Source organism: Macaca nemestrina, chromosome 8 (assembly GCF_043159975.1).
Source record: "Macaca nemestrina isolate mMacNem1 chromosome 8, mMacNem.hap1, whole genome shotgun sequence".
In the NCBI taxonomy this organism is placed as follows: Eukaryota; Metazoa; Chordata; class Mammalia; order Primates; family Cercopithecidae; genus Macaca; species Macaca nemestrina.
The window spans coordinates 128,782,988-128,791,969 of record NC_092132.1 but is presented as its reverse complement, the minus strand read 5'-3'; positions in this window follow the sequence as shown (position 1 = coordinate 128,791,969).

Here is an 8,982-nt window from a genome sequence, read left to right as displayed (position 1 = left end):
TGCCTTGGTCTAGGTAATTCTCCTTTTCACTAGGTCTTCCTCAGAGGAGGGAAGGTGCACGGGGAGACAAAGCATGGCAATGAGGAAGATTCCATTTAGCATTTCCTACCCTGATGTGGGACTCCAGGAACTGGGCTGAGTCCCCTCCACAGTTTCCCCTCTACCAGGCAGGGCAACATAGCTTCAACAAGAAATAATTGGGAGGTCAAGGCGGGTGGATCACTTGAGGTCAGGAGTTCGAGACCAGCCTGGCCAACACAGTGAAACCCCGTCTTTACTAAAAATACAAAAATTAGCTGGGGATGGTGTCACATGCCTGTAATCTTAGCTACTGGAGAGGCTGAGGCAGGAGAATTGCTTGAACCCCAGAGGCGGAAGTTGCAGTGAGCCAAGATCACACCACTGCACTCCAGCCTGGGCAACAGAGCAAGACTCTGTCTCTAAATAAATAAAAATAAATAAATAATAAATCATGTGAACTCTTGTATTTTCCTCTCCACAGCCAAATATAAGTCTTAATGTTACATCTGCAATGGAAAAACAAGTCAGACTCAGTAAAAAGGAGCCCCGAACAGACAGAGTTAAGTGCTTCTGTGATGAGAGTAGAGTTGGCCTATGCTGTCCCTCCCAGGACTCCTTAACCCGAGAGAGAGAGAGTATGTGTGCATCCAAAGGGGAGCGAAAATAGAATACAAATAGGGAAAACAGAACTGCTCAGAGCAGTTCAGGGATCTTTACCACTCTGACATGGAGGGAAGAAGGAGAAGAGAAAAGACGAACAGACCTTGAACCTGGGATATCTCATGTTACTGCTACATTGGTATTAAGATACAGCACTCATATGCCCTGGGATGTTTTGTTCTATTAGGTGCTGCACCCAGTAGAACAGTGCTCCATCCAACACAATGTTCTGGGATTTAAACAATCCAGACCAGAATTTTTGCTCCTTGGAGATGGAATGTCTTGCTCCAGAGGGAGGAGGAAGAAGAGAAAAGAGGAGAAGTCTCAACCAGCCTCCTCTCTACCCCAAACAGAGAATAGAGATGCAAAACTTCTCCCATAGAGTGTTTCAGCTTCTTCCTGGTTTCTCTTGCTTCTTTTCTCTTCGGACAATGATATGTAAAGTTGACTTGTGGCACATCTGGCTCTTCTCCAGGGGTGCTCACAGAAATAACTCCAGTGGACTAGAATGAGATGCTTGAAACCTTCCCCGGAGCCTTGCTCTACATTTAGGAGAACAGTACAGCACACCATGATCTAACATAGTTGTAGGTGGGTGGGAGTCTCAGTCTGTAGTTCTATATTACCTATTAGGAGACTGGAACTTGGTCCCATGTTTTCTGCGGGAGGTTGAGCTCTTAACAACGTGCCAAGCCAGCAGCTGTGCCCTAGAGTCTTGGCCCAAGACAAGCAAATAATTGTCAAATGACTGAATAGTTCTGTTTCCTTATTATAGCCCAGGTTTAGAATTCCTTTCACAATTAAAGAGATTTGGACAACAACTTTATAGTGCCAATTCTTTTTATTCCAGGTTATCACAACATCCTCAAAGAAAAATGCATCATGAATGGTCTTCATACCATCTAACAGATCCCGTTTACCCTCATTCCCATGGCTTTGTTCCAGCTGCTACCTTCACTTGGCGTGTTTCTCCTCCCCTTCACCCTTCAAACCATGTTTTCTCTCAAGGTTCCCTCAACCCTAATGTGCACTGTCTTTCTGTCCACTCAAGTCCTGGCTAATCTCTCCCTATTCACACTTATGCCACTATTCTTTTCAGCTCTACCCATGTGGCACTTGCCAGATGTTACCTTTTTTGCTTTGGGAATTTTGCTTTCCCGACTACAGCATAAGTAGGAGTGGTGTCTTATAGTTCTTTGTATCTTTCTTTCATGTTTCAGATGAGTGTTTTCCATAGAGTGGAGCTCAATTCCTATTTCAGATTTGAGCCATCAATCCTGGGCAATTTCTTCCCAGGTAAAATGAAGGCAATACTAAAATCTTCCTCCAGATGGGACTGTGAGGACCAGATGAGATGCTGTTTTAAAGCCCCTAGACCCCAGCACACAGTAGGCCTTCAATAGGTATCATTCACTTCCCTCTCCTTTCTGGCAGGGAGTTTAGCTTTGACTTATTAAGGACTCATAGGAAAGTCATTTTTTAATTGTTATGGGAGAAAAAATGGCATCCCCTTCCTTGTTTTACTGTGGTTTGTGGAAACTCAAAAAAGCAGCAAATTTGGTTTTACAATCTCTATACATTGAATTTCCTGTCTTTTCAGAGCTGTGGTTCTTTATACTGTATTTTTGCCTCTTCCACCTCCCAGGGCTGCATGGCATCCATTTACTTCTAAAATTAAACACATTTCCATTTTGTTTCAAGGATTTCTGCAGATCCCCGCACATCTCTGGAGATCTATGGGATGGCTCTGGGCCCCAGATTGCAGTGATCACTGTGGAGCATCAACCGTCTCTCCATCCTGGCTCCACTGAGCTTCTGCTTCTGTCATATCTGCACTCCCCATTGGCACTGCCCGCCTGGCGCTCACCCAGGCTGGTCTGACACTTGCTGCTGAGGATGGGGCGGGGACCCAGGCAGGTTTCCAATTCTTTCATGAGCTGGGTGCTGCCTGAAGCCAGCAAACTGTGAAGCCCTGTTGTAAAGGCTTCAGAGGGCCCCAGCATGGTGGGGTGGGGGCACCAAGCCATGGGAAGTGTGTGAGCAAAGAGGGCTGCTGAGTAAATTAGCTTCTGGCTTTGAGTCCTGCTGATATAATCTCTTGATTTCCCCACCCTGCCCCCCCACTCTTCAAGTACCACTTAAGTCCCTCTGCTTGCTTCCTCACAAACAATGGAACCGAATGTTCATTTGTTTGCTTGGAACTGGTTGGGCATCCCCCCCTTCTCAGTTCCAAAGGCTTGAAGTGCTCAGCTGTCCTCTCTCCAGAAGCTGGCCCCCCTTGGCTTTAGTGTCTTCTGTGCTTAATTGCAAATTATTGATTTGAAGGGAATTAATTTTTAGCTCTTGCCAGATTCAGTCGCTCCTGGGTAGGACTCCTCAGCAGGACACCCTGGGGATCCCAGCCGGGGCCGGGGGTGGGGGAGGGACCATGGCTTATCAGGGGCTGCTTTGGGCAGAAGGCCCAAAGACTCATCCGATGCCAGGGCTGTGATCGTCTAGCTCAGCGTCTTGATTTACCAGAGAGGAAACCGAGGCCCAGGGATCGCCAAAGCTTAGCCAGCCACAGAGAGTACAGCTCCCATGTCCCGGCAGGGGCATATCTGCAACAGTCCTTGACATGCATAGGCTCATTTGGTCCTCACAAAAAACGTAGAGGACAGGAACTTGTTCCCATGCAGATCTGATTTAGTAGATGTGAGTTGACACCTGAGATTTTTGCATTTCTTATTTATTTTTTAAATAATTTCAACTTTTAGATATGCGGGGGTAAATGGGCAGGTTTTGCTACATGGGTATATTGTGTGATGCTGAGGTTTGGGGTATGGATCCGTCACCCAGGTAGTGAGCATATTACCCAATAGGTAGTTGGTGAGAATGTAAACTAGATTTCATATTTCTAACAAACACCCTCCATGGGTTGCTGATGCTGCTTGTCCAAGATCACATTTTGAGAAGCAAAGATCTAAACTGCAGAGCTGGGTCCTAACCTTGTCAGCACATTGGAATTACCTGGGGGTTTAAAAATTACTCATGTTTGGAAACTATCCCTAGAAATTCTGATGTAATTGTTGTGGAGTGCCCTGGGCAATGGGATTTTTTGAAACTTCAGGCAGGTTTTTTTTTGTTGTTGTTGTTGTTTTTACTTTTAGATTCTTTCTCTGTTGCTCAGGCTGGAGTGCAGTGGTATGATTATGGCTCACTGCAGCCTCAAACTCCTGGGCTTAAGCAGTCCTCCTTCCTCAGACCCCTAAAACACTGGGTTTACAGGCATGAACCACCATGCCTGGTCTTCCAGGCTATTCTTATGTTTAGCTAGAATACTTTCTAGCCGCCCTCGTCTCTCCCAGCTTTCCTATGTACAACTCTACATTCTTTTCCATCGAAGTGCCCTCATAGAAACCCACGCGTATATGTCTTTTGCAACATCAGAGATCTTAGAACCAAAGGAACAAAATAATAATTATAACATAATAATTTGTTTCCTGAGCACTTTTTTTAATCATTTAAAATAAAATAATGTTACTCCTGGTACTGTACATGCACTACCGCCTTAATGTATCACAAAACCCTTGCACAGCAGGTGATGCTGTAATCCCTGGGAAAGGTCAGCTGATTCCCCACTTTTCAATCAGGTTTGGCACCATCACATCCACTTTATTCATGAGGCATCTGAGACTTAAAGATCCTCATTCCCATGTGTCCTGTGGGGCTATTGCCAACCCAGGCTGGGCGAGGGAGTGCTGGGTACATTTTGTGATTTGCAAGGCGGGGCTTCCGGGGAGCAGCAGGACTGAGGCACAGCGGGAGCTGACACATCAATGACCAGAGGAAGCAGCTGCGGAAACAGAAAGCAGGAATGTAGTGAGCAAGGCATGGGGCAATTTCATTGATCTGATTCTTGGGTATGAATTTCAACCAGCAACTCAGTTTGCAAAATAGAACCTTTTTCTCTGCAACTGAGCTGGACTTGGCTCTTAAGCTCTCTTGTGTCCGTAGCAAAAAACCTTACTTAATTTCAGATAAATGGTCATTGCCAGTTTTTTCTTTCCTCTGTGCCTTTGATATAAATTATCATTTGATCCCAGTTCCTTTTTCTGCTCTTCTTTTTCCTTTGTACAAAAGTAAGGTTGGTGGTGAGTGGGCTTATTGTCAGGGAAATGTGTGTGTGCCTGTTGTGCTGGACACCTGCATGGCTTGGTCCTATGCTGTGTCTCCTAAAGTCCTCTGCCACCCCTTAGAGGCTCCCGTGAGTCCCTGTCCATCATCCCCCTCCTCTGTGAGGCTCTACCAGTCCTTCAGCTAGTTTGAATAGAGAGCATTTCCCATGTGCCAGGCTCCATTATAAGTGCTTTACATGTATAAATGTATTCTGCTCTCATGAATACATACCACCTAAGAGGTGGGTATTATTATCATCTCCATTTTAGAGATGAGGACACTGGGACACAGAAAAGGGGTAAGTAATTTGCCCAGGGTCACATGGTAGAGCCATGACTCAAAATGTCACCTGGCACCAGGACCTACGCTGTTACTGATCTTACATATTTGAAATCCCAGGTGTCCAAGGACACTACAGCATTAGTGAAGGGATTTGGGATTTTTATTTTATTTTATTTATTTATTTTTCTTGAGACAAAGTCTCACTCTTGTCCCCCAGGCTGTAGTGCAATGGCGTGATCTCGGCTCACTGCAACCTCCGCCTCCCAGGTTCAAGCAGTCCTCCTGCCTCAGTCTCCCGAGTAGCTGGGATCACAGGCGCCCGCCACCAAGCCTGGCTATCTTTTGTAGTTTTAGTAGAGACAGGATTTCGCCATGTTGGCCAGGCTGGTCTCAAACTCCTGACCTAACGTGATCCGTCTGCCTCAGCCTCCCAAAGTGCTGGGACTACAGGTGTGAGCCACTGTGTCTGGGCAGCATTAGTGAAGGGATTTGATTGGATGATTTCTTCATAACTTTCAACTCCGACCCTAACCCGAGGTGGGTCAAAAGTGTCATGCATACGTCTTTCAGTTTCCCTGGTTTATCACTTACATTGCATTTTCTCATTTCTTACACCACGGGGGCCGTGAATCTGTTCAGACTCCAGGCATACGCCCGTCTTCCCCTTATTACACCTTGTAGGAGGACAGACTATCCTATTCACTGCTGTAGCTCTTGAATGGCTCATGTGTTGTAGCTGCTCAGCAAATCTTAAGGAACTTGAAGGGCATTGGGTTGAATGGTAGCCCAGAGACTAGATTTTCTTGATGGAAGGAAAGGGAGAAGGGAGAGAACTGGAAGACAGGTGGCAGGCTACCCAGAAGGCAATAGCAGGATCAAGTCCAGTGCTTTTTAAAAATTTGATTCATGTTAACCTGATCGCTAGTAGTCTGGAAGCAGAGCACTGTAGAAGCGTGTTTACAATTTCTCTATTACAGTGATGGCTGGAGCTCCCACGGCCAGTCTTGTAACCTGTTCTTCTCCTTCAATTTCCCAAAACAAGCATAAAAGACTCTGTAACCATCAGGTCCTGAGCAAGGAAGTGATTCACTTTACAAAGGGTTCTCTCCCCAGTCCCTCCCTGCTACAATTAACACCTCAGGGAGGGAATTTAAAATCAAGTGCTTCTTTTTCAATTACCACTTAGAAAACTGTGCAATAAAACACCACTGCAAGCCTGCTTGCTCTTTTTGAAAGTCTAATTAATTCATTTGCGGAGGTTGCGTCTTGCCTGGCACTGTGTCACTGGCTCATTTAGAAAGGTGCCAAGGCTTGGAATCACTTGAACAAATCCATTTTCATGTCCCGTGTTTGGTGGCTGACAGAAGAACAGCATAGGCTGAGATGGCCCAGAAGCCCAGGGACAATACAGATGTCCTTTGACCCAAAAAATTAACCTGCCTTTGGCTTCACCAACCCCACCCTCTACCCTGGGAGGCATGAGGCCTGGGTCAAGGCCAGGTTTGGTCACTCAGCAGTCACTACACTTCTCACCTTCACTTCCTGTCCTCTTAAAAAAAAAAAAAAAAAAAAAAAAAGCTTTCAGTCAGGCGCAGTGACTCATGCCTGTAATCCCTGCACTTTGGGAGGCCAAGGTAGGCAGATCACGAGGTCAGCAGTTCGAGACCAACCTGACCAACATGGCGAAACCCCGCCTCTACTAAAAATACAAAAATTAGCTGGGTGTGGTGGCGTGTGCCTGTCATCCCAGCTACTCAGGAAGCTGAGGCAGGAGAGTCACTTGAACCTGGGAGGCAGAGGTTGCAGTGAGCCGAAATTGTACCACTGTATTCCAGCCTGGGTGACAGAGAGAGACTCTGTCTCAAAAAAAAAAAAAAACCTTTCCCCCCAACTCTAATATTTCTAAGTCAGATCAATTTCCAGCTACCAATTTGTTCCCCAAATATACTGCTATCTTTAGTAGATTAACCTGAAACCAATTGCAATTATTGCATTTCATTTAAAATGTGCCTGATTGATAAATTTTTGGTGAAAAACTATGTAGGCATAAATGTTACAAAAATTCTATTGATTCACAAGGTTGAGTCTCTTCTCCCTTCCAGATAGTTCGTGTGTATTGACAAAATTTAAACCCAGAACATAGTATCCAGTTGGCATTAATTTAAGGGTTTAATTTCTCTAGCCTGGCCCTCCTATTGCAGTATGAAACTAATATGTACACAGGGGAGAAGTTTCATTCCCTATAATATCATCTCATTAAAATTTTCCCCACATTATGACACAGGCTAGAGGTTTCTTTTCTACTCAAGGGCACAGGATATTATGGCCGCATGCTGAGATGTATGGAGCTGGCTGGCTGAGCATCTGGAGTGGGTCAGGGCTGTCCCATGCCAGAACATGGGGCCACAGGTGAGGAAGAGAAGCCAGAAGCCTGAGAAAGTCAATCTGAGCAACATAGAGCACAGGTGCAATGCAAATCTGGAGATGGCAAGAGCCAGTAAAGGTGAGACAAACTGCAGGAGTCAAGAGAGGCAGGAGAGCAGTCAAAGACTGGACAAAGTATGGGATTGAACAACGGAAATAAGTGGAGTCCCAGCATATTTGCATTTACAAGAGGCCATACCAACAGCTGCCAGATAGATGAACACTATTCCAAGACTTCTCATTGTTCTTTGACCTCCTCTTGCTCTAGGTGCACCAAGTGTGGCTTCAAACACCTTCCCATCAACATCTTCTATCTATCCCTTGAGAAGAACAATTGATTGAAACCTATCCATGTCTAAATTACATCATGATTCTAATATCTTAGCCTAGACTTCCCAGAAAACAGAACTCAAAGCAAAGCTTATGCAGTAATGCCTTACTTGGGAAGTGGGCACGGAGGTGTGCAGTCCCAGGGCTGTAAGAGTGAGGAAAATAGGGAGGTAAGGCAGGAAAAGAGGAAAGGAAGCAGGCTACTTAGCTATATGGCCCCCTTTGCACAGGCTATCCCAAGTACTGTGTCTCAGAACATTTTTTGTTATTGGGAAAAAGGGAGGAAAACTCATTCACTGGATCCTCTCCTCATCCTGACTCTTATTGAAGGTTCATCCCTGTCTCAGTGTCTTGTTGACTGTCTCAACTGACTTCTGGGGAGAGAGACTCATGCCCAGTGGTACAGTGCTACATCTGAATCTGGACGTAGATGGGGTGGGGAGTCAGAGTCTTTGTGTGTCTAGACAGGTTGAACCTGGGGACTGGAGCCTTTATGGCTCTTGTCATGTGTGGCAGGTGTGATGGAGGTCATGCTATAGCCAATGCTGATGCTGAGGGGCCGAGACAGCCAGTGGTGCCAAGAGAAGAGGCAACAGTGACTTCAGTGAGGTCTCTCTGCAGGATCAAGGACTGGGGAACACTGGAGGCTGTGTGAACATGAGGAAGCAAAAGACTAGATCACATCCACTTATACAGTGAGGAATTTGGGGACCAAAATGGTGGTCTGGGAGGGAAAGAGCATTAACCAAGAGCAAATGTGGCTTGGGCTAAGGAAGCTGACTTAATTTTAGCTTATTCTAAGGATATCCCAGTCGTTCAAATGACAATGTTCCAATGGCAGTGGAATTGCGAGGACTGACTGGTCTCACTTTATTATTTAAACGGGTCTTTCAGACTATCTCCTGGCACTGGCATGATTCACTGCCAGGAGGTTGGGAGTCAGCTGGTCTCACTGAAGCCCATTTGGATTGCTTGATTGGTTAAAGCAAGATCCAATAGGGTCCTTAGAGCCCTCCTGGGACGTGTTACTAATAGGCTTGCTAGCTGATTCCAGATCCCATCTGCTATTAGGAGGTGCTGAGATCCTGGCAGGCCGGGTACTTACTG